This window comes from Varanus komodoensis, unplaced genomic scaffold (genome assembly GCF_004798865.1).
Source record: "Varanus komodoensis strain SLA01 unplaced genomic scaffold, ASM479886v1 scaffold42, whole genome shotgun sequence".
Classification (NCBI taxonomy): domain Eukaryota; kingdom Metazoa; phylum Chordata; class Lepidosauria; order Squamata; family Varanidae; genus Varanus; species Varanus komodoensis.
The window spans coordinates 5,015,797-5,042,750 of NW_025335972.1; positions in this window are offsets into that span (position 1 = coordinate 5,015,797).

Genomic DNA, 26,954 nt, shown 5'->3' on the forward strand with positions numbered 1-26,954 from the left:
CATCATTGGCATTTCACATGTATGGCCATGAGAGAGTGGAAATGAATTGAAAAGCCTCAAAGTTTCTTTTCAAGTAAAGTTCATCTGAGATTTCAGCAGCAAATCAAAGAGCAGTGGAATAGTATGTGGGAACTGGAACATTACCTCCAGTGCTTTTTATTAATAATTCTTCCTGTGATTAATGTCTTGTTGTTTCTGCCTCTACCGGCTAAATAATTTGGGGAGTTCAGAATGCCTCCGGGTTATGTGTACTCTGCACTTTTTTGTATGTTAAAAGTTCAGAGTGCAGAATTCCAAAACCGGGTAATTTGTGGCAATTTTCTCTGTAATGGCCTGATCTGTGGACACTTGTAACTGGGCACCCTGACAGAAACAGACGTGTAACAGCTCGGCCTTGAGTTCTCAAACCCCACCCACTGTGGAGTTTTAAATAACCCATGGCTGGCTGAATCACGCAATGTAACTTCAGTTCTGAACTGCCCCCATTTATTATTTTTGAAAGAGTTGATTCTACTGTGGGTGTCAGGAGTGCAAGTGTACCTGCCAGCGGGGTGCAGCATTGCTTCTTCCAACACCTGCAGCTTAAGAGAGAGCTGAGCTGTTGTAAATGAGAATGTTCACCTGGTCATTCCTCAAGAGGCCGTGGTCATTGCCCTCAATAATCTGAGACAGGTAGGAATGATACTGGGAGCTGCCTTATGCCGGGTCAAACCAGAGGCTTGCCAGGCTCAGAACAGACAACAAGGGCTCTCCAGGGTTTCCCTCTTCCAGCCCCGCTTGGACATGCTGGGGATTGAACACGAGTCCTTCTGCACATAGCAAGTGCTTTAGCCCTGAACTGCAGGGCAGCTAATCATACTTGCATGCATCAACTCTTCAAAGGCTGGATGGGGGACTTTGGGAGTAGTTACAACAGCCCTGTAAAATACATCAGTATTGGAGCCATTTGAGGGGTTTTGAGGGGTGTCTTGCAGGGCCCGCTCAGTGGGACCCTCCCTCAGCAAGCCTAGCTTTTCCACACTGGTCACCAGCAGCTGCTGCTTCTCTCTTTTCTCTCCACTGCTGCCACATGCTGGCTTGGCCGGCAGGTAAGAACAGTGCCTGCTCCCTTACTGTTTTCCAGGCCAGAACAAGCAACAAGCAAGCAAGTGAAGAGGTGAAGAGGAGCTGCAACGCAAACATGCCTGCCTTGCTCTCTGTATTTGCAGGTGAGGGGTTGAGAGCAAGGACCGGCTTGCCCAAATCCATCTGATGAATTCGTGGCTGGGGGTTGATCTGGTGAAGCTCCCTTGGTGGGTCGTCTTAAGCAGATGCTAATGCCTGTGCCTGATTATCTGAACTCTATGCACCATCCTGTGTTATTACTACTGGGACCCTGGGAGGCACTGGCTTTTCTTTGCATTGTTATGTAAAATATGATTCATGCATGGACGAAGGCTATTTTAATACAGTTGGCCTGTGGGGAAAGGAAGAAGTCGGATACCTTGTAGGCCTAGCTGACAATTGCCAGTGCTGAAGTGTTCTCTGTGACACTTGAGGACTCTGTGCAGCCCATCATTCTTCCCAGAAATAGGGAGAGGAACCCAGTTCTTTGACTAGGCAGTCAGAATCTCTCATGGGGATTCAGCAGCAGCAGCTTGATTCCAGCACCCTGCATGCGAAATCTCCACACTGAGGGATGAGTTTGGGCCAGCCAAAGCCATTTTACCTACTTTCTTAAAGGAATCCACTTTTTATGGTGCAAACCCTCTCAAGGCAGCTCACAAGATAACTGACAACACGAAAAGAAACATCAGAATTAGCATGGCCTAGTGGCAAAAGTAAAGCAGAAATCTCATATCTGATACCTGAACCTGACAAATGCCTTTTCAAGCAATTTTTATCAGCATCAATACGAACAACAAGATTATTGCCTTCATTATTGGCACAATCCAAAGCTCACAAGGAAGGCGGCTGAGGGGATGTTTGAGATCATGGGCCTCTCTTCCCCCTCTTCGCACAGGAGCAGGAGATCCTCAGGTGGAGAAGAGGGCCTTTCCCTCCACTTCTGAGGTGTTTGTCTTGCAGTTGTGGAAAGCACTGCTGCTATTGGTGCTGCTACTGTTGCAACTCCAAGGGCAGCAGGGGCAGAAATGGGCACTTCAGGATCAGATTCAAGGCCACCCAGAACAGGGAAAAATTGCTCCAGCCCAGAAGCTGGTATACTTATTTTCCCTCTGTTGAAAGCAGTGGGAGAGAAGAGTTTTTAACAAGGCAAAACAGGCACAAGAAAAATGGAAAAAGCTGCTCTGTGTAAACCCAGCAGGGCATCGGAAGTACTCTTTCTTCTGCTGTGGGCTTCCCTTTCGCCTATACCCCATAAAACTAGGGTTCCCTTTTCTGTATTGCCCAATGGCCATAGCTCTCCAAGGAGCCCAAACAGTAGAGGTTAAGGCAATGTAGACAAGAATATGACAATAGAACAATGTAAAATGTTAAATCAATGCTGCTGCAGAAGGCAACAATAGTGCAAGCATCTAAAATGCACTAACTGTTGTTTCTGCTCTGAGAAATAATCCCCCAGGCTTTTTCCCAGATCCTGGTTCCTTCTGGGAGGTGGTGCTGGAGGAGAACTTTCCACTGGATGGTGCTGCAGAGCAGTGCTCCTGCTATACCACTGTGGTGCCTGGTACTTGCTCTCTCAGGGTGGTCCCTTCTCATCGTCTCCCACTAAAGCCAGAAGCATCCCTACCAAGCAGCTTCAGGTGATGAGGAAGCTTCAGGGCCATGGAACTTTGGCACCATGAAGCATGGTTGAATAAATGGCAGGCTGATCGATTGGACCCATGGGAAGCAGTCCCCCAGAGCTTTTCTCTTGCACAAGGCGGATTGCAGCGGACGATGCGGAAGAGCATGGAACTGCAGCCTGCTGCCTGTTCAGTTCAGAGAATGGAGCAACAGAACCTGGCAGTGAATTGTGCCCCTGGATCATGAACAGGAGCCCCTTTGAACTTCCAGCGTCAGGCGCGGAAAAGTCTAGGACCAGCCCTGAGTACTACTGCTTTTGAGATAAGCGTTGGTCCAGGTTGCAGCAGGCCCAGCTGTACTTTCAACACTACAGCCAGGCCTGCAGTTAGAACAGTTGGGATGATGACTTAATTGTGCTTATCCAGATCCACTTAGGCAATGGCTGTGTAAATTAAAAACCAACAACCAGCAGTCTCAAGGAGAGAAGCAGGAAGCTGGTTTGCGGTAATGCAGAGCCTTTGCACTTGCCTATACTGAGCAAATGGGTGAGAGTATTCCCATGTTTAAGTAGTAAAATCAAAGATTCAGAAATACAGCTTTTTTTGCATATAGGAAAAAAAGCTACACAAGTAAACAGCGGGGAGAGAAATGCTTCATTTCATTTCCCTTTTTCCTGCTTTTATGGTAGTTGTTTAAGAGGTTTTATGTCCCACCGTTTCACTGCACAGGCTGACTTTGGGACTGACTTCACTGCGGTCAAGATTTCGTTGCTTATTCAGGGAGGTAGTGAGGGCGGCCTTGGTAGCTTAGTCCAGGGCCTGCACACTGAACAGTAAGTTTGGCTTTTGGCTGCCCTGGCCACTTTCCAGAAGCCCTTAAGGAAGGAGGAAAGGTAGAAATGCTGCTGTTGCGGCACATTTGTGCGCATGCACTGTGGGGAGCAGAATGTTTAGTGGTGTTTTTAGAACTGTTAATGATGGCTGATCTGCAAAAGAAGGTTGAGATTTGATATGCCTAGGACGGGTGTAGAAGCTCAACCCTGGGGTTTTGGTTGGCCTTAGGATCATAATCCTCTGGGTTTCAGCAGATGAACCTGCTCCCTTCTTCTGGTTCTGGCTCCTTTCATTTCACCATGGATCATTGGGTGGTTTCCTGGATTTATGCAGTTTTTCCCCATTCTGGAATGCCTCTTCTAAAGCTTAGTGGTTGAAGTCCTCAGCCAGAAGAAGCCAGGATCTGGGGCTCCCTATGTCTTTGGCCATGCTGCCTTGGTGTCCAGAGCATGTGGATGCAGCAAGGCAGTTGGCCCATACAGTGCTTATGGCTGTATTGTTGATCCAAGCAATGGATAGTGTGGCGTAGTGGTTAAGAGCATGGGACTGGGACTCAGACAATCTGGGTTCTAGTCCCCACTCAGCCATGGAGCCAACTGGGTGACTTTGGGCCGGTCACAGACTCTCAGCCCAACCTACCTCACAGGGTTGTTGTTGTGGGGATAAGATGGAGGAGGAGAATGATGTAAGCTGCCTTGAGCCCTTTGTAGGAAAAAGGCAGGATATAAATCGATAAACAAACAATCAATAAACAAAAGGAAACTTTATGTGGCCTGAGCTCCCAAAACCCCATTCAGGGCACGGCTGCAGATCGTCACAATCCACAGAAGCCCTGCTCTTGAAGAGTTTCTTGCTCAGGCTGTGAAGTTATCTTCCACTTACAGTGGCTCCATTGATGAATGCCCTTCAGATTGTCCTGCCCTTGACAGCCCTGCTCAGCTCTTGCAAACTCAAGCTTGCAGCTTCTTTATGGAATCCATCCATCTCTCTGATATTTGGTATTCCTTTCCTTCTTCTGCTTTGACTTTCCCTAACACGATTGTCTTCTGCAGTGAGTCTAGCCTTCACATGATGTGCTCAAAGTACAACAGCTTCACTTTTGTACTTCTGGCTTGGTTTGACCCAAGGCACATTTGTTCCTCTTTTTGTCAGTCCAGGGTAGTTGCAAAACTCTCCTCCAGTGCCACATTTCTACTGCATCAGCTTTCTTCACTGTCCAGCTTTCACTCCCATGCGGAGTGATTGGGGACACACTCATGTGAAGGATCTTGGCCTTGGTCATGAGGAGGCCTTTATCTTTAGTTGTCTTCTGCAAATGAGCATTCCTTCACCTGCCTATGGTGTTCCTGAAGGTTAGATAATGACCCAACAGTCCTCTTTGAGTCAAGCACAGAGCTTTCTGCTTTTTCACACAAAGGGCTGAAGGCCTTTCTTCTGAATGTCGAGGACCTTCTTTGTCAGCCTCATTGTCCCCTGAAGCAGCTTGTTCCCTTGAGATGTCCAGCTCTGAAGATTCTAGCTTGCCCCTAAAGTAGATTCCCCCAGGAGACAATCCATTTCTCCTTTAGCCTTGCTCCACAACTGGAATATGACCCCCAAGAACTTCAGAATGGGATTTGGCCTTTGGCTTGAAAGAGGGTGAACATCCATGCTCTAGGATGGCCTTTCCCAACCTGGTGGCCTTCAGAGGCATTTGCACTGCAGCTCCCAGAATTTCCATCCAGCAGGACCAAGGTTGGGGAAGGCTGCTTTAAGAATACATATCTGAAATGTGGAAGCGCTGCTGGTGTGTTGCTTGCACATTGAGCAGGCTCTGAAGCTGTGGTGGGGCTGTTCTGTGGACAGTGTCCGCTCCTCAGTAACTGCGCTGTCCAGTGTCCAGTTGCATCCAGACATCTGCAGACAAAATGCTGCCTGTGAGCACCAGATTGCATGTAGGAGAGGCATGTGATTGGAGCATAGGAGTTTGATCCCTTGGGACACTTGTGCTCAAGCCCTGCTGCTGGGTTGCCACATGAATGCTTTACATGCGCCCTCCACATTACTAATGCATATGCAGGGTTTCAGCAACCAAATGGAGAAGTGCTGAGACAACATATGTCATTGGGGAAGATGCAGACCCGCTTTTAGAAGGTTCAAAAACAAAATGTTTGTAAAGCTGTCTTAAGTGAAATCACAGAGTTATCCTTTCTGGAGAGCTGTTCTGTGGCATGTGAATTTCTCTTTACCCTGCCCACACTGTAATTCTCTGCATCATAAAAATTGGCTAAGCAATGGGCTACTGTGGAGGCTAGCAAATTCTTATAGCAGGAGGGCAACAAGAAAGAACACTAGGTTACTAAAGCAATGGCTCTTCAGCTGAACAATTGTGTTCCTCAGACGTGGAGTTATGACGTGGTGGCAAAGGTTAAGCATTGCCAAGGGATTGTTATTTCTCATTGAAAGAAGGAAATGCTTTTGCAAGTAAGTAATCATAAATCAGCTTTTAAAAAATCAGTTAGCTTCACTTAACCCATTATGTTCTTTTCCAAAATGAGTTGAAGGGTATCTAGAACATGATTGGGGACTCTGCCTCCTTTTGACTGTGGGTCTGGTTTGGAATTCAAATTTGATGGGTGATCAGGGATGAAACAAAAGAGTTTTAATCAATGGATAGCATAGGAAGTTGCCTTTATACTGGTTGTGTTCAGACAGCATGATAACTCATACTCAAGAGATGAGCATGGGCCATTGAAATGTGGATCATTGTGTTGTTTGAACCCAGCTGAGCTAACAGACCATGGCTTGTTAACCACAAACAAGCCACAGTTCACAATGCAGCAACTAACCATGGGTTCTCTTCATGGGCAGTTTCTGAACCAGCCACCGAGTCCATCTACTCCAGTATTTGCCCAGTGGCAGAGGCTCTCCAGGATTTCAGTCAGGAGTCTTCTTCATTCCTGTCTGTGACCTTTTGTGTGTGAAACACTTGCTCCACAACAGAAGTGTGGCCCTTCCCGTTCTATCTGTGGAACTGTGACACCCATCAGCATGTGTGAGGTGGGGAGCAGGAAAGTGGAGCTGAGAGGGGGTTTGTTTTTAATAACAGTAGGTATTAGCTGGGCCGAACGTGGCTGGGGAAGTAGCTGGAGTTCAGGTCTTCCTTTGGGGAATCTAAAGCAAAACCAGCAATGTGTCAGCACTGATTGAGGAGTCTGCTTGCTACATTCCACAGAGGCACCGCTGGCCCAAATGTAAATAAAATGAGTGTCACAAACAGCAACAGCATTAGTTTCCAGGGTGTTCTCATCCAAAGGAAAGTAAATCCTATAGTTAGTTATTTAAGGCTTTTATATACCACCCTTCTCAGTTATGCCGTAGGACTTCTCATTATTTGGGAGCAGCCTTCCCCAACTTAGTGTCACTACAACCCTCATCATCCCTGATTTTTGGCCATCTTGGCTGGAGTCAGTGGGGGTTACAGTCCAAAATATGGTGAGGATGCTGCTGGAAGGAGGCTGATCTGCGGGCTCCTCTGAGCTGGATGGTCAGGCAGAATGGAAAAGCAATTGACTGCCATGTACATATACAATTGTTTAATAGTTGCGTAGGGCTGGGTGTGATGTTGGGAAAGCCGTGTTTCCTGTTCTGGTCTGCCTCATTCACATATGCAGTGTGTGTGGGGTCCAAATGTTTTACATGAAGCGGGGAGCGGGGATGAGGGAAACGCAAAGCGTAGTGCCTGCATGGTGCAGTGTGTGTCTGACTAGGATTCAGGACACCTGGATTCTAGTCCCCACTTGGCCATGAAACTCCCTGAGTGACCTTGGTCCAGTGCCTGACTCTGGGCCTAGGCCACCTCACAGGGCCCTTCTGAGGATAAATTGGAGAGGAGGGCGATTGTGTAAGCCAGCTTTCCCCAACCTTGTGTCTTCCAGACCCATTTGGACTGCGACATCCAGAATTCCCAGTCAGTGGCCTTGCTGGATGGGAATTCTGGGAGCTGTGGTCCAAATGCTGCTGAAGGCCACCAAGCTGGGGAAGGCTGATGTAAGCCACTCGTATTACCTGCAAGCAGGGGTAAAAGGTAGGCTATAAATGTAATAAAATATCATAAAATAGTGGGGCTCAAATAGTTGCTCGAATATAGAAAGAGATACCCTTTCAGACATCCCTATGTGTCAAGCACTGAAATGTAATGGTACAAGAGCATAAGAAGGACCTTTGGTCGGCGGCCTTATTTCTGACCCCAGCCATATCAGGAGACAGCTCACACTGCAAGGGGCAGGAGGGGCAAAGGTCCAAGAAGGGGTCTCGCAGGGTAGGAGCTCGTCTCCCCCTGCCCCCCCGGTCTGATGGAGCTCATCAGGTGGTTTAAGGCTGCACCCCAGCACTACCCACGCCAGGACCAGAAGCTCAGGTTTCCGTCCCTCACAGTCACAGAGGGTGGGATGCATTGTGTGTCTCACTTCCCTCCTCATAGGAAGACATGATACAGGAGATGCCACCAGGCATAACCCTGGTCTCACCTGCTCTCCTATTTCAATAGGCAACCCTCCCTCTAACCATGGAATGTCACCTAAAAAGTCAGAAAGGATCAGGAGGAAACCTTGAAGGGTGGCAACACCTGCAGCAGATTTGGCCACACAGGCTCATTCCATCTGAAGACAAGACCCAAGGAGCTTTCTCAGTGTATTCTGATTTTGCTCTGTCAAACCAGAGGCCTTTGCGAATCTCCCATCCATCCGTCCATGCCACAAATTAGCAATTTTCAACATAAAATGGAATTTGACCGCATATGTAAAAACCTGCTGTAATTAAAATGCATCTCTACATGAAGTTTAGCTCAGTTAAAATCATTAGCAATATTCATTAAAAAGCATGCACATAATTTCCTGGCTGTAGCAGCAAATAATATAACTGGTTATTTAATAATGGCTCTGTCACAATGTCTTGAGGTGTTTTATTCAGGTACTTTAAAAGAACATTTGATCATCTTTGCCAGCATATAGTGGGTAGAATAATTGTATTTCCAATATGACTGCACCAGAAGATACATTTTGCTTTTACTCTGAGACATCAATGTACCTCCATTTGAGATATGTGGACGACTTTGTTTATTTTATTCTAAGTATTTATTACTTGGGAGTTATGTAAAGGCTCTGTGTAATTGAGAGAAAGTCCATGCTCAAGCATAAAGTAACCTTATATGTTCTTTGATTTTCACACACTACTGGAAGAAATGTGCATGTGGAACAAGATGTTGTAAGCTGTCCTGAGATGTTATACATGAAAGACAGCATTTAAATGTTTTAAATAAATAAAATAAAGATAATTTCCACATTTTACATAGTAGCAACAGCAACAACATTTACAGTCCGAACGGAACCCACGGCAGCTTATGAGCACCTCCGCCTCTCTCCACTTTACCCTTGCAAGAACCCTGTGAAGGAGGTTGGGTTGAGAGTCTATGACTGGCCCAAAGTCTCTCAGGGAGCTTCTTGGCCGAGTGGGGACAAGGACTCAGCTCCTGGTCCAAACCTCTCACCACTGTATCACCCCGGCTCTGTCTTCTAGGAGAACTGCCACAAACAGAACTTGCCAACACACTTGGGGCTCCTTCATCTCTTGCTTTCAGCATCCCTGAAGTGACCCGACATAGCCAAAACTGGTAGTGCGCCTCCGGGAAGGCCTGTTGGTGGGTCTGAAACATAACACACCATGGAGGTGGCCTGGGCATTGTCAAGTATTTTGAGCAGCCTGAAAGGAGCAGCTTCTAGTACCTTAACAGATTACTGAAGTTAGCATCCACCTCTGCGCAGGCTTCCCACTTGAAAGTTCATGTATTCCTGAAATGCTTAACAAGGACCTCCTTTGAACCTCTGACTCATAATCTTTAAAATCCTGATCTTTCAAAAGCCACTTTTTTTAGTACCTTTCAGGTCAGCTGAGAGAGTCTTCCAGCTATGGGTTTTAATGTTGGAAAGGAAACTAAGCATTTTCTCCTGCTTTCAGATGGCATTTGCTTGGGCTGGAGTTGACTGTCACCCCCAAGGTCAGTGTGACCTTCAGTTGGGCTGGGGAGCTAATTCTGTCCACCTTTTGTCCATGCCCAGCCAGCCCTCGGGAAGAGCCTAGCGGCATTCAAAGCAAGCATGAAGGCCCAGCCGCACAGGGGCAAGCATGCTGGGGCATGTGGCCTAATTAGCTCCTCTCACCCATGTGATTGTACAAACTAGTGCTAAGTGTTGTGATGCTTTTGGGAACCAGTATGCTCCAAACTGTCCCCTCCCCCTTTTTTGCTCCTGAGAAGGTGCTGGGTTTCTCCCACTTGTGTTAAAACAAAACAGAACATTTTTTTACTGTGAAATGGGCTTCTGCTGGTGCTGAAGTACTGTGGATTCAGAGGAGTTAATTATTGTGTTGTGGTTCAGTCCCCATTTCTGCCTTTTGGGCAGGTTACTTGTCATCTGCCATGCCACTCACGGCAGCTAGTTTCTTGGTTACCACAGTTGAGAAAGTTTGCCTAACCTTTGGACTAAAACCCAGGAAAAGTGCATTCATGGTTTGCTTAATGTTAGCTTGTTTCATTTTATGTCATCTCTGGCTTGTTCCTCTCTTAACAAGCCAGAGCCATATATCATGGTTTGTTTTGGTTTATGATGTTTATCTTGTTCAGAGAACAATGCTTGCTTATTCTTGATAAGCCAGAATTCTTGTTCATCATTTTGTCCGAACCAGCCCATTTATGCTACTTCATTTAGCTTCAGAGCAATAAGAAACATTTCACATTTGGATGTAATACAGTATTCCTTCAATATCTGATAACGGATTCTGATTTACTTCAAAATAATTCCACTCCTTTTCCCCTCATTTGCTCTTATTTAATGTATTAATTGTCAAGCTAGGACTTCACTGAAAGTCATCATTTGAGACCTCTTGTTCTTTGCATTTATCATAAGAAACCAGTTCCATGTGATGTCACTTAAGGGATGCCTTGGCATAATTCAGAAGAATATTGGATCTGATAGAATTTCATTTAAGACTCTTCCTTCTGTAAACTTAATTTCCCCCTGTATATTTGTAGCCAGAGAACATTGCCACCATAAATTTGCTTTTCTTAAATCTGCAACAAATAGATAATATTTATTTATCTTATTTATTGAGTTTTGGTTTCTCTAGTATATTCTCTGTCCATTGCATTCAACATTTTCACTTGATCAAGTTCCATGTCATGCTTATAAAACAATTAAGGAGTTTGAGTAGTTTCTATTGTTTTTCAAAATTAATTGTTCACAGTTATGTTATGTCTTTTGAATGCTGATTTTTCTGGAGGAAGTTCTGTTAAAAAAAGGTCTAATTTGAACATATTCAAAGCAGACTTGAATGTATTCTTTCATATGATGTGTGGGAGCAGCAGAGTGGTGAAGGAAGAGCATGAAAGAGGAACTGATCTGTATTATGGAAACTTGATAATGTGAAAGCTGTGCATACTTAGGAGTGCACTCTGGGGGCACACAGGTCTTTTACACAGCCTTGGACAAGTTTGACAAGTCATGCTTCCCATCTCCCTGCCTCTGTGTTTCATTATCAAAGGGCACCACTTGGAGAAGTTTCCCTTTTAAAATGCAAATTATGCATGCTGTTCCCCCACCCAAAAGCCAGGTTAAATAGCAACCAACCGGGACCTGCTTGGATGCTGCCACTAGAGTAGACTTCCAGCAGGTTTGAAAAGTCTGGTAACTCTTACGTAAATAGCTCCTTGATTACTGTCATTTACCATTGATTCCTGTTCTGCTGACATAACACTTCTCAGACTGGATCAGTGATTACTAGTGGGACGGTTTATTGATACTATGGTAGGTGTCCCTCCTCGTGTGTATCTGTTTGTACTTCTTGTGCTTAAGTAGAACAGGGTCATCCAATTTAATTAAGATAGGCTTTGAGTGATATCCAGTCAGAGGGTATCTTTACGGTCCTCTGGCCCTCTGTGATCTGTTACCTGTCTGCATGGTCTTTTCCTAAGTCACAGTTTCTCAAGAAATGTGGAGGTTTACTGAGTGGGATTGGGGGCAGCGGGATATTCCAGTGAAGCAAGTGCATTCCCCCGTCCATGGAGCTAAAAACCCCACCCTAAATTATGTTGCGGTATCTGGTTTGTGTTGCTGGAAAATTTTACCATGTCTGCAATTGCATCTCTTCCAGCTCCTTTCTCCAGCTTTCCTTTCAAGCCTTCTGTTGACCAAGAGGGAAATGGTGGAGGGAGCCAAAGACCCACAGCTAAGCATTAAGTGCTCTTTTCCCCTGCCTCCCCCATCAAAAGAGCCCTTTGCAGTCACAGAACCGGCGGGGGTGGCAGCAGGGGACGGCAGCAGGGGACGGGGTGTCCATTCTGTCAGAGAAATTGGTTCATGAGAGAGAAGGGTTTTGTTCAGGTTGTCATGCCAGGATCGGGTGACCTGAACAAAAGGCAGGAAGAACATGAGCCATCAGCAGCCTCTTGACTGCCAAGGTGATTAAGGGATGTGGCTTTGTTGCTAATAAAAGGGCTTCTAACTAGTGAATGCCCAGACTCTCTAAGTGATTAGTGGGTGGGTTTATTGTTCCTAATTGCCCTCCTTTTGCCTGTAAGTTTTTAAATTCCTCTGATGCATCTGTTGCTTGCTGGCATCAACTAACCAGGTTCTGGGCCAAATCTTAGATTTATTTAGCCTGTCTAGGCATTTAAAAAAATGATAGCCCATAATGTGCAGCTTTCAACTTTTTTCATTGCTGAAAGGTATTGAAGATTGGGGGAAATGAGCAAAGAGAATCTGTGTTGGTCATCTCTCCGGTAGTCTGAGGGATTCCTGTAGTACATAGCTTACAACTACTTATCCTTCCTGGAATCCATTCTGTGTTAATTTGGCTTCCAAAGAACCTCAGCTGTGGTGCCCAGGTGCCCTGTGTGAAACAGTCCTCTGTTTGAAGGATTTCCAGAGGACAGTCCTCTGTTTGAGGGCAGCCTCCCATGTAAGGATTGTCCCATCTAATTCCAGTTTGCAGACAAGGAACTATAAGAAATGCTGCCCAGCAGCAGTTGAGCTCCTGGTCAGGGAATGAACAGACATGCTTCCGGCTCCTCTGGTCCCAATCTTCTGCACTAGGGTGAAATTTGCTGTATTTCTATTCAGGTGGCAATAACTATTTCTAGGTTTGCATAGAAATTGGCATACGAACATTATACAAATCACCGTCCTCGTTTATCGTGCACGAGTGCAAGTGTGAGGCATTTCCTTTGGTTTGGCATTTCACAGGTGGCTGCCCAAACCTCAATGAATCCCCACAAAGCTGTGCTTCGTACGTGTTCTGGACCAGCCTCCTGTAACCAGGTCCTCCTCATACATTTGGATTTCAACCACCATCAGCTCCAGCTAGCATGGTCAGCAATGCTGAAACTTGTTGTTGGGGAAAAACTTGGATGGTCCCAGCTTAAAGAAGGTTGTCCTGGGGTCTGCAGACAGTCTGCAGAGAGTGCTGGCAACTGGCCTGCTGCACCACACATGTGAATGGAAAAAACAGTCTCTGGAACAGCCACAGTTTTCCCGTGGCTGAGCGGCTGAGCGTGTTGTGGAGGGAGATTGGTAGTGGTAGGCAAGCAGTCTTCTGGAGGAGCTTGCTTTCCATTATTGCTCTTCTCACCCTGAGGAGCCTTCAACAAGCTTTTAAGGCACTCCAGGAAGCCCCAGAATAGAGCAGTTTGAAAAACTCTGCATTACAAAAAGAGATAAGTAGCGTCTGCTCCTGTAGCTCTGCAGAAGTAGATGAAGGCTTAGGTCCTGCTTCTTCCACCCTGTCTTCCCTCCCTGCACTCTTGGTAGGGCAGCATTGCAAGTTGTAGCCATTGACTATAAATGGCTTGGTGAACAATGGACTGCAGAATAACAATGTAATGAGCTTTCAAAAAATCTTGGGACACTTAAAAACAAATTGGCTTTTGCTTCCTGCATATGGGGCAAGGTTTGGTAATTGTTTCAAGTTCTAGCCTCGTTTTTGTTTTTCCTTTGCTAATTGCAGTTTGTGCTTCTCCAGGTGCTTTTCTTGTAAAGGTCACAAAATGCTTTACTAGCAATTATGTGTTCTGTCCCTGATATGTGACGTGCAGAATTATTTAATGCATGAGGAGAATAGGTGCTGAGAAGGAATTAACTTTGCTAAGTCTTTGGTGCTATGGACTGGTGCCTCCATCACCTCCACTTCCCTTTCTGGGCGCTGCTGCCAAATGTTAAAATTTCTGGTTCTGGTTCTGCCTCCAGCTCCCTGGAAAGATGGAAATCTAGTTGTGTGTTTTTGCAGTTTGGAAAAGTCTTGAGCTGGCTGGATATAGAAGCTGTACAATCAAAAACCCCAGAAGGCTAAGGCAAATAAAGCTTTCAGTTGGTGTAAAACAAAATCTTTCTTATGTAGAGAAGAAATTCCAAAGGCATGGTGCCACAACCAGGGTGGCCCTGCCTCTGACTTTCAGATACTGTGCAAGATGCAGACAAAAGAAGGAAAGCACCAAAGCAGGACAGAATGCAGAATGGACACTTATTCTCACATGTGCCAATGAAATTTTCTAAAGCTGAACCCAGTGATTTGTGTCTTCACTGGGAGCAGTCTTATAAAGCCCAGATTCTGAAAACAAGCTAAGTCAGCTTTCAGAAATGCTTAAAGCATGAGGGGAAGATGCAGAGCAGGGCTCCAGAGAGGAACTGGGCAGAGTCATATAAGGGCAGACCATTCTCAAAAATCCCTGTTCCTGATGTATGTAAGGCTCTATAGGGAAGCGGGCAGATGTCACAGGTGTGTGGGATCTACTTATTCTTCTATTAAAAGCTGCTGGTTCACCAGCCAAAGTGTAACAGAAAAGGTCTATGTTTAAAATGGAAGAATTCTGATCCCAAGAATTTTGTTTTTGAGCGGCATGGGTGAATGGAGCTCGCTTGACCTTTCACCAAAAAATCCATTCCTGGTTATCCCAAGACTGCTTTATTTCAGCAGTATAATTTAGTCCAGGTTTGGAGACTTTCTTTTGCTGCTGTTGCAAAATGTTTGGGAGTCAGAAATCCTGATTTACTGCTGGTCTTCCAGAGACCTCCTAGTAGATCAGCACTGACTTTCCACCCACGTCTGTTTTAAAGGTTAAAGTTAGCACTCTGAATTGTGTTCAGAAACAGACTTGGAGTTGATGAAGCTCTTTCAAAGGGGGTATAATATGCACCATACATTTAGTCTTGGTCGTTAATCGTGCTGCTACATTTTGCACTAAAAATCATTCCAAGTGGTCTTTGAGGGCTGCTCCACAAACAGCTATTTGCAGAAGTCTAAGCAAGATATTACCAATGCACAGTTAACTTTGGCTACATTAGTTGCTCTGGAGGGGTTGTAGCTGGTACAACATCCGTATAGAGCGATGGATTCTTCAAGGCCAGGAGGACATTTGGACCTCTAAAGATGAAGTCAGTTCTAACAGTATCCTCACACCATGAAGTTGCTCTTCCAGAGGAGTACAGCTTTATGCAGGACAGAAGGAACAGCATCTCCCCATCTGGATGAGCTGTTCGCCCCCACACAATAGCTCTGTCCTTACTTGGGCTCAGTGTGGTGGCCCCACTGGGTGCATGCAGAGACCCAAGTCTGCATCATCACACCAGAGGAACTAAGCCACAGGGGCTCATCCCCCCACTACATGCACTTGTGGGATTTGCATAATCGCCCTCAGCAGGACAGCTTGCTATGTTGGGCAAGCCTGGCAAGAGGGCTTTGTTGCCATGTAATCCTAAAGTAGCCCATGGCTTCTGGGTGGCTTGTTAGCCACTGCAGCAAACCACCCTTGCTGGGTCACATAACATGGCAAGTGAGAGTCATCACACAAATCCCCCTGGACATGACCAATGTGCATGGCCATCATGACTTTTTCCCCCTGTGTGACCATGCAGACCAGGCCGTCGGGACTGAACATTCACCTGGACCTGGCAGAGGCGTGAAGGAGAGCACAGTGCCATCGGCATGTTTCAGCCCTTCAGAGGGCCTCACTCAAGCGTCATGTGTAACATAGATGTTGAATGCTACAGCGACATCATGTAGATCATGCGTCCTCAAACTATGGCCCACGGGATGGATCCAGCCCGCCATGGCCATCCATCCGGCCCACGCCGCCGATTGCCACCCGCGCACGCGCTTGCTGCATGGGCAGGGAGTTGGTGGCTTGTTTGCTCGGAGATGGTCTCCGAGCTAGCAAGGCACTGCCTGCCTCCCATAGGCGTGCGCTCGCCGCTGCCTCGCAGTGTGGGGAGGGGGGAGGTGGTGGCTCGCTAGATCAGAGATGGTCTCCAAGTGAGCAAGCCACCGCTGTGCGCGCCCGACGGCACCTCACTGGCTGGCGCCCCCAGGCACCTCCACCTCACCGGCCCACGCATGTACCTGCCGCCTTTCAACTGGCCCCCTATCGAAAAAGTTTGAGGACCCCTGATGTAGATGATGGAGCAGGGCAGCATCCCATGGCCGCCATGGGCAGAGCACTCATCTCCCAGCACCACTTCCTGGAGCCGACCACCAAGAATAGAGCTGCTCCAGTGCAGTCCCCTGGCTCTCATCCCAGACAGCAGGTCCTGAGGGGTCCCATGGCATAAGTTCTCTCTCTGTTTGAGGGGCCTGCCCTCCCAAACGTAATGGCAGGGATGAAGCCTGCAGAGCTTGCTGCAAGGAGCATGTACTGTGGTGGTCCCCTTGCAAAGATTGCCATTCACCTGGAGGATCCAAAACGGCAAGATGTGATGGTGGCCATCCAAGTGGCTGGAGGATCAGGGAGACTCGTGGATGGCTGAGTTTGTCAGCAGCTCTTAACCATGGACTCTGAATGGAGGCTGTGTTTGTATGCAGGCTGGATGCCTTTGCAGAGCCAGATGCTGAGGCATGGCTGGCTTCCAGAGACAGCTGGCTGTCCCCTGTTGGGGAAGGAGCACTGGGTTAGCTGGGGCTTTGGTCCAGTCCTGCAAGAGTGCTCTTTTGTTCTTGCTCTCTTTGGTTGGACTGGCTGTTTTATTTTTTGAGGGGGAGGGCAAGGACAAAGTATGGAGGGAAGCTGTTGAATTACATAAAACTGCGTGCTTGTCGGGTGGCCATTTCTCAGCTGTATAAAGAGCACAATTGATTACAAATGCCAGGAGGAATGTGATACAAATAGGAAGAGGATGGATAGTTTGCTGCCTAGATGCCCACATTTAGGTTTTGATTTGCTTAGTCATTTTAAAAACAAAAAGCCAAGATTTCAGAAATCCATCTGAAATGCTTTACCCTTTTGAAAAATCAAAAGAAAAAGGGTGCCACTTTTGAGGGCCTCCGTGGTATTGGATAGAGTTGGGGTTAATTAGGTTTCTTCAGACCCGTTAGCATGTCATGCTATTGTCTTTGCAGCAAAAGCAACATTGATTCCAGCCAAGGTTTCATGTTCACATCATGTCAGGCTAAATTTGTACATCTTTAATGTACAAGAAGACTATCTTGGTTGTTGTTTGAAATGAAGTTCAGACATTACCACTTGTCACTGGGGTGGGCATGGCCGGCTGCTGAGAAGAACCTTTGGTCTGATCCAGTAAATAGTCCTTTCACTAAAATTTTCCAGGCCCAAACTGAGCTTAGAAATGAAGTATTGCAGCCTCATTGATGACTGGAGTGGGGTGGAAGCCCTGATGCTTAAGGTACCTGACATGATTTGCAATGTGAATAGGTATCCTTTATCTAAAGAATGGCAAGGGGGAAGCCTGTGGCCCTTCAGACGCTTCTGGACAACTCCTATCATCCCTGCCCACTGGCCATGCTGACTGGAGCTGAGTTGGAGGCCAGCAACATCTGGAGGTCCACAGGTTCTCCGCCCTTGATCCTAAAGGCCAAGGGTGCCGGCTTAGTTATCTGCCTTACCTCTTAAGGCTATACCAGCAGTGGCAAAAACGTTGAGAATGGAGCACTTTTCAGTGGGTAACTGACCTACTTAATATGCATGGATTGGCTTTGCAAAAGTTAAGCAAGTATCTGCTGGTGCGACATAGTGGTGAGAGTGTTGGACCGGTACCCAAGAGATTCAGTTCTAGCTTCCACTGAGCCATGAAACTTGCTGGGCAGCTTTGGGCCAATCATAGAATTTCAGCCTAACCTTTGCAGGGATGACATGAGAATAAAATAAGGAGGGGAAAGTTCATATAATCCACCTTAGGTTCTTTACAAGAGGAAAAGGGGTGGGATATACATGGGGCGGGGAATATATAAATATGTGCATTGAAAGCAAATAGGATTACTTTGCAGTGGTGTTGCAGTAAGCGATACTGGCCCTGGGTTTCAGACTGCATCATCCTGAAGCTTTCCTTGCTCCTACAAAGCCTCCCCAGCAATACTGCTGCAGGTACAGCATAACAGAAGCAGGTTTATCAGGAGGCTCACCACCTGTGTGGCCAGACCGAGTACTGTTAAGTATTGCAGAATGGCAGGCAAGCCCACATGAGCAATGGAGCATGGTCCACTGACAAGTTCTTCAGCCAAAGCCCCACTGAAAGGGAACAGGAGCTGCAGAAGAGCATGCTGTAAATTTGACTGGGATCAGCACAAGATTATGCCCTGTGTGTGTGTGTGTGTCTGAGAGAGAGAGAGAGAGAGAGGGTGGTTTCCCACTCTAGAATTTCTCTTACAGCCATCAAAGCATCTTGGGCCAGTTTTGAGCTACAGCCTGACTTTCAGAGATCAAGCAAGTTTCCACTTTTCATCTTGGTCCAATTAATAGTCTAGGCTACCCTGATTTTAACCTAAACAGCAGTGCAGTATTGTTTGTAGACAAAGTCTTAACTAATGTGTAAAATGTGCTGTGTCTGTCCACAGCTGGATTTCTTTTTCCAAAGCATTTAGGGTCTCCCGGAGTCCATAAATTTCGAAAAGAAAGCGTGGGAAATACTAGCAACAATGCTGTGCCCACGCAGCTCTCCTAGCACAGTCCCCTGCTTTCCTAAATGCCAAGGCGATTAGCTTCCTGCTTTTATGTAGCCATGACAAATGAATACCAATTGCTCTGACTCTCTCTCTCTCTCTCTGTGTGTGTGTGTGTGTGAGAGAGAGAGAGAGAGAGAGAGAATGGGAGAAATTTAAGATCAAGACCAAAAAGCTTCAGTTTTTGGAGGATACCTCCCAGTCATGAAGATGAACACATTTCATCTTGCTTTTAAGTTGCAAAATGTTTTGATAGATTCCACCCTTACTAAGATTCCTTACTAAGCTACCTCAAGATCACCAAAAATGTTTCCTTTCTGTGAGCTTGATTTGGCCTAATAAAAGCAACTGTTCTTGTGGCACAAGCACCAGCTTCGTTATTGTGCATCACACATATGGGTTCTGCGCCTGCACAGTGCCTTTGGCCGGAAGATTAACAGCTAACGGTTTTTGGCGGGAACTCCGCTGCCCCTCCCCCCTAGCATTATATAAGGAGCGGAGTGTCCGCCATTTTCCAGTCTTTGCGACTGCCGTTCGTTGTGCCTCGTGCCGCTTTGATCTCGCTCAGATTGTTACTTACCTTCTTGCTCGTCCGAAAATCTCTCTCTTTTTCTCTTACCAAGTTTATATCCCTTGTTCTTGTTGTTAGTATTTCACTTATATTTCTTTAATTTTGCACCTTTTTTTCTTCTTTATCGTTCCTATAAAAAAAAAAACCAAAAATATTACTTTCCCGCTTTACTATCTCCTTTTTTCTTCTTTCTACGATGGTGCAACGGGCGGCGTTCTGCAAGTGTGGAAAATGCCGTTCCAAAATGCCCGCCGTGGACCCGCATGATCTGTGCCTCCTTTGTTTGGGGGAAGGGCACAGAACCGATAAGTGCGGCCATTGTTTGGCCTTCTCTAAACAGGCGAGGAAGAACAGGGAGAACCGCCTCCTCAAACTCCTTTGAGATCAGGCTCTCCTTCAATCTGATCGGCTGGTGGCTAAGCCTTCCACTGTTGTGGCCCCTCCTGAAGGCCGTCCAACTTTGGCTGACCTGCCGCAACGTCCGGCCTCTTCCTCCATTGCTCCACCCTCATGCCCTTCTGAGGAAGGCGCGCATGCTATGGCTGATCAGTCTGTTTCCTTGCTGAAGAAGCAAAAGCAAAAAAGAAAGCACAGCGACTCAGATAAATATCCTGTGCATAAGAAGGCCAAGAAAGATAAGACGAGCAAGCCGGGTAAGAAGCCAAAGAACCCCGAACAGGCAAAACACCGTCACTCGGGCTTGGCCTCTTCCTCGATTCCGATACCTACTTCGGAACCGACCCCCTCGGTCCCGACCATCCAGGCGACTATGAGGGTTACCCCACCGGGCTCACTGTGCTGGCCGGCAGCGGAACCCGTTATGGATTCGAGGAGGGGTTCCATCTCTGATGGGGAAATACGAGACTCCCCACCTAGGGATCGATCACCAACCCCGATGCCTCCGATCCCGATGGATACTGAGATTGCCATCTCCCCTCCGAGAAGCCATAGGAGCCGTTCCTCGGATGCGAGGTCTGATGATTGGTACCACTCCAGGTACTCCTCTGCTCCGAGACGGGAAGAGTACCACTCTACAGCCTACTATCCAACCTCTAGGGGACAATCTTCACGATCAGCGCCTCGGCAGCATTTCCATTCAATGCCCAGAGACGCCCCAAGGGCACCATCTAGAGAGAGTGGCAGATCGGAGTCTCCAGGAGATTCTTCCTCCAGTGTACCACCCCCCTACTGGATGGAATCCGAAGAGTCTGAGGCTGACTCAACCTCGCCGGATGCTGCAGTTACTTCCCAGGGTCCGGGGTCACTTGAGGAACCGTACATATCATTTAATGATCTGATGGCCAGACTAGTGAGATCGCTCGATATAGAAGCCCACCAACAGCCAGGACCGAGCACCGATCGTTTTTATGATGTGGTTAGAGGTGAACGATCCACATCTATTGCCTTGCCGTTTATTCTGACCTTATGGCAGGCAATGACCCAGCCATGGGACCTCCCAGCTAATCCACAACCGACCTCTCATAAATACGAGTCCATGTATCGGGTACGGGAAGAGGACATCCCGTTTCTTCTCTGCCACCCCAAGCCGAATTCGGTTGTTGTAGAATCCTCGCAGGGTCGGGAAGCCCGTGGACACACCTCACCTCATGACAAAGAGGGTAGAAAGGTTGATTCTCTCGCCCGCCAGGTATACGCAGCTTTGGGCCATGGTTTAAGAATCTCCAATTACGAGGCAACCCTGGCACGTTACCAATATTGCCTGATGCAACGCCTGGACGCCATCATCGACACTCTTCCGGGAAACCAGGGCGAACTTGCTAAGACTTTTGTTAAGGAAGCTATGCAAGTGGCGGTGCAACAGCTTTCTACCGCGAGGCACCACGTGGACTCTGATTTGAGGTCGCTGGTCAGTGCAATTTCCCTCCGCAGGCATGCCTGGTTGCATAATTGCAATTTTCCGGACGAGATGAAGCGGAGAATTGAAGAGATGCCATTCGACGGTTCCGGTCTCTTCCATGCAAGGATGGACAACAAATTGAAGAAAATCCATGAATCAAGGATGACCGCCCGTCATATGGAATTGCAATCTCTACCCCGACGTAAGTGGTCATGGTCACGTCCACAGTACCGTCAACAGTTTCTGCCTCGGCAGCAGCAACCACATCAACGTCAGCAGCATCGCAGGCAACAACCGCCACAGCGCTTCCAACAGGGCCACCGCCATTTCGATATGGACAGGCGAAAGCACTGATGTGACGAGCGAACCTCTCCTCTCATTCCAACTCCACCCTCCCCCCTCTCATTTGGGGATCAACTGAAGAGTCGACTCTCCATTTGGGAGTCCATCACATCTGATGGATGGGTGTTATCTATCATCCAGCACGGATATGGAATCGAATTCGACGTTGTACCATCAGCTAATCCTATTCAATATACTCTGACTTCTTTGGTATTGTTAGACGAGATTCATCAACTCCTCGCTAAAGGAGCTATTCGTCGCCTGTCGTTATCGGAAGGATTCCACGGATTCTATTCCAGATACTTTACGGTTCAAGATGGGGGTCTAAGATACTTTACGAAACAAGATGGGGGTCTAAGACTAATATTGGACTTGAGAGCTCTCAATAGATTTATAACACCAAGGAAGTTTCGGATGACCACACTTCAAAGTATTCTTCCATTGCTGGGAAGAGGGGATTGGTTCGCCTCATTGGATCTGACGGATGCCTATTTTCATATTTCAATACATCCAAGTTATAGGCGTTTCCTTCGTTTTGTGGTGGACTCTGGAATCTACGAATTCAATGTGCTACCGTTTGGATTGGCCACTGCACCAAGAGTTTTTACGAAGTGTATGGCCCCTGTCTGTGCATACCTTCGATTACGTGGAATTCGGATATACCCATACCTTGATGATTGGTCGCTGGTTGCCGACACAGAAGCAGGACTTTCGTCTGCTGTTGAGTTTACATGTGCTCTATTGCATGATCTCGGACTCTGTATTAATCGACAGAAATCTTCCCTTCTCCCTGCGCAGGTGATCAACTTCATCGGAGCCCAACTGGATTCGACGTTGGCAAGAGCCTTCCTTCCTCGGGACAGACGACATGCGATTGCTCATTGCATCGCTCAAATTCAACAAGCAAGAACTGCTCCCGCCCAGTCTATTCAGAGTCTGTTGGGTCACATGTCTGCTTCCATTGCTGTGGTTCCACACACCAAACTCCTATGTCCCCTTCAACTGTTCTTCAACGGGGTGTTTCGACCACAGATAGACCCCCCTATCAAACGGATTCGACTACCGGCTTCCGTTCTTCAGTCCCTGTTATGGTGGATAGACCCAGCCAATCTAACCATAGACGTTCCATTCTGACCTCGGTACCCTACAATAACCCTTGGTACCGATGCGTCTCTACTGGGATGGGGAGCAATCTGTTCCGATCTACGTACCCAAGGGATATGGAGTCATCAGGATTGCAGGAACCATATCAATTTTCTGGAACCTCTTGCCATTTTCAAAGCCCTTCAATCATTCGAGGATGTGCTTCTGCACCAGGTTGTCCAGGTGACCTCAGACAACATGGCGACAGTCTTTAATTTAAACAAACAAGGGGGAACCCGATCCCGAAAACTAGCCCACCTGGCCATGCAGATTTGGGACTGGTGCTTACTGAGAGGTATCACTCTTGTAGCAGTTCACCTTGCGGGCACGGAAAATACAGACGCCGATCTCTTGAGCAGACATATGTCACGGTCCCACGAATGGGAGCTAGACCATCGGGTTCACAACATGCTATTTCACCGATGGGGCCAGCCAGACATCGATCTGTTTGCCACACAACGGAACAGGGCATGCACGGCATATTGTTCCAGAGCGGGAGTGGGTCAGGACTCCCTAGGGGACGCTTTCATGATTCCCTGGACAAACATGACTTTTTATGCTTTCCCTCTGATCCCACTCATCATGAGAGTGTTGGCAAAGATCATTCACGAAGGGACCACAGGGATACTGATCACCCCCTGGTGGCCACGCCAACCATGATTCTCAATTCTCCTTCACGTCTCCAGAGAAGAGTTTCTCCAACTCCCTCTTCTTCCTTATCTCATTACTCAGAGGGAGGGCACAATCCGTCACCCAGATTTGCTATCGATGAAACTGACTGCAAAAAGGATACAATGATCGCCTCTGGTACAACGGTATCGACACCACAAACTGTTCCAACTATTCCTGCTCAGCAGAGTTTACACCCAGACCTACAATATATCCTTGAATCTGCGCTACAACCATCTACTAGGAAGTCGTATGCAGCAAAATGGCAGAGATTCTCTAACTTTGTCAATTTACACTCTTTTCTGGCCCTTCAGCTTCTGTTTCACAGATACTTCAGTTTCTCTTTGAATTGCATCAGTCTGGACTCAAACCCTCATCCATAAAGGTTTATACAGCAGCGATTTCGCATTATCGGGGAACTATACATGGCCTCTCTATCTTTGTTCAACCTCTGATTAAAAGATTTTTAAGAGGATTGAGTAATCTACATCCAGCTATAAGACCTCTAATGCCCACCTGGAGTCTTTCAATGGTTTTACAAGCACTGACTTGACCACCTTTCAAATCCATGGCGACGATCGATCTACGCCTTGCTTCATGGAAGACGGCCTTCCTTGTTGCAGTAACTTCAGCCCGTAGATCATCTGAACTCTGCGCCCTTCGGGTAGACCCCCCCTTCCTAAATTTTCATAAGGAAAAGGTGGTTCTTCGAATGGATCTGTCTTTCCTTCTGAAGGTCGCTACCTCGTTTCACATGCAACAGGGGATTGTTTTGCCGGCATTCTTTCCGACCCCTTCGAATCCGATAGAATGATCTCTACATATGCTGGACGTTCGTCGTTGCTTAGCCTTTTATAGGTCCAGGACTGAGTCTGTTCGGTGTTCCAATAGACTTTTTGTGAAATATTCAGAACATGATCGGGGTTGCCCAGTCACCTCACAACGTCTTTCGAAATGGATAGTAAATACAATTGTCCTATCTTATCAGCTGGCTAAGTTGGACTTACCATCTACTCCAAGAGGCCATTCTACAAGAGCTGTCGCTGCTTCTTCGGCCTTTGCATCAGGAGTCCCGATAGAAGACATGTGCAGAGCGGCCATTTGGGCTACTCCGTGTACCTTCACCAGACATTATAGACTCGATGTCCGTGCCAGACAGGATTGCTCTTTTGGCAGAGCTGTTCTTTCTTCTGTCCTTCGTTGATGACACCTCCCTCCTCCATTTCGGGTAAGCTTGCTATTCTACACATATGTGTGATGCACAGAGGCCACGACGAAGAAGAACAGGTTGCTTACCTGTAACTGATGTTCTTCGAGTGGCCATCTGTGCAGTCACACAACCCACCCTCCGACCCCGCTTGGTGTCATGGGTGGTCCGACTATTTTCTGCGATACTATGATATCTTTTTTCCTATATGTCGTACCACTACTAAATTTGGATTTCTTGTCATTCTGACAAACCTTTTTATTATACAACAAACGCCGGTCTTTCAAAGACTGGAAAATGGCAGACACTCCGCTCCTTATATAATGCTAGGGGGGAGGGGGAGTGGAGTTCCCGCCAAAAACCGTTAGCTGTTAATCTTCCAGCCAAAGGCACTGCGCAGGCGCAAAACCCATATGTGTGACTGCACAGATGGCCACTCGAAGAACACCAGTTACAGGTAAGCAACCTGTTCTTCTCCTCCTCTCCATTTTGTCCACACTGTTGTTGAGAACCAAGCTAGGCTGAAAATCAGTGACTGGCCCGAAGTTACCCAGTGAGCTTCCTGGTCAAGTGGGGTTGCAACCAGGATTGTCCGAGTCCAGGTCCAGCACCATGCTGGCTCTTTTTCGTCTCCCCCTTACCAGACTGGGATCGGTATTGCCAGGATCAACTTGAAAGCAGAGCTGCAGATTGGGGGGCGGGGGGAGAGGGCCACACAGCCTTCCATGTGGAAGCAGGGTGAGAACCCAGTGGTGGGAAGCTGTGGTCAGTGACCAGAGAGGCCGCAAGGGAATCTTAGGAAAGAAGGTAAAATGTGGGGTAATCTTCCTTGCTGGGGTGAAGGGCACTAATAATTTTTCTGCTTGCTGTAATCACTGGGGAAGCATCTTGCGCAAGTGGACAGCTTTAACGTAATGCTGTGAAGTTTTTTTTTTTAATGAAGTTTTTTTACTTTATAGATTCACAGAACTCTTGCAACCACTAGTCATCTGCCAAATGATCTTTTGCAAAACAGAGGATTGTAGAGGTTCCTCCTCTGTGTGTACCATGTAGATACACTGCTACAGGGCTAGGGTTGATTTGCAGTAGATCTTCCAGTGTTTCTGAATCCTGAAAGTTGAACTATGCTGACTAAATTTGGTGGGGAGGGGGAGTCTTTGGCATGGCTGGCTTTCCATTTAGTGTTCCTCACCTGTAAAATAGCAGGATCAGTTATTGTCTTCAACCCAGCTTTTATGCAACTCTGCTGGCTGTTTTTTGAGTGTCGTGTTGTGTTGTCTCTAGCAGCTCAAATGCAGATTTGCACATTTAACAGGGAAATTTTCCATAAAATGTGGCATGAGCCTCATGGAATGTGGGAGGTCCCCAAAGCCACCTTTTGAATCTTGATTTTGAATCTTGTTGTACTCTTTCTTGGGAAAGATTGCATTAAAAAGTGCCTTATCAACCTTTCAAATAAATCTGTCTAGCTGTTTGTGTCGTGGGGGAGTGGGATGCAAGCAACCCCTGCTCACTCCAAGAGGTGCCGTAAAGATCCTGGTCACCTCTCTGTGGCTGGCCAACAGAACCCGCCTGGCCATTAGCAGGCCACCATGGACAGCAGATTTCTGCCATCATGAAAACGCAGCAGGTGTTTAGCCTGTTTGTATTACATTTTCCATGTTTTTATTGTCTGTTTTCTGCCAAGGAGAGGGTGAAATTCTTGTAGGATTTTTTTCCTGAGCTGTTGAAACAACTCAGTTGACCTTGGGCACCTGCATACCCTGACTTTGAGTGAACGGATGCCATTTGGCACTCTCCCTCAGGTCAAAAATACCTTGGATCAGCTCTCACTCTTGCTCTCTCTCTCAGCTTTTGCTAGGTCTTCACTGGTCTAATGCTGGAACAGGTGTCATCATGGAACTGTGTGTGTAGCTGTTGTCTGTGGAAGAGAAACTCCCGTGGGATTCTAGAAAACAAGATGTTAGAAACACTCTTTCCTTTCCTTTGGAAGAGAAAAATATTCCAAGCATGCAGAGTTCTTTTTTGAAACTTTATTGCAACAAAGGAAGGGTTTCCTTCCCTTTTTCCAATTCAATGCATGCTCACATCCCATTTTTATGCCCTCCCCCCACCGCTTCTTCCCTCCTCTTTTTCCCTTCATTGACCAGAGTCCTGGGAGGTGACAAATCTTTTCCATCTCCCTATCCTGTGCCACTGATACCTGTTCTTCCTTCCTATTTGTTCCTTCCAGGTGAATTATAATGAGCTGATTTCCTATGCAGGGTGTGTTTGTTAATAGTCATGAGATCATTCAATGAGCAAGTTTCCTGCTATCTTGTCTAAGAGACAATTCCCTCCCATTATCGGATCTCAGCCCCCTCCTCCTTTGGCTAAGGAATTTTCTTTGTTACGTTTTTTACTCTTTTCTGTTTCCTTGTTTCAAATCATCCTTTCAACAAGGGAACTGGAAGAGTGAAAAAGATACGCATTTTTTTAAAAAGATGTCCTCTGGGAACAAATGTTCCCAGTTATATTAAAGCAAAAGTGGATAATTTGTTTGCTGAACTTTGATATTTGAAGAGATGCTGTATCAATAAAAATTTAAAAAAAATCTTCCTCATATGTTCAAAACAACAGTTAGGACAGTTA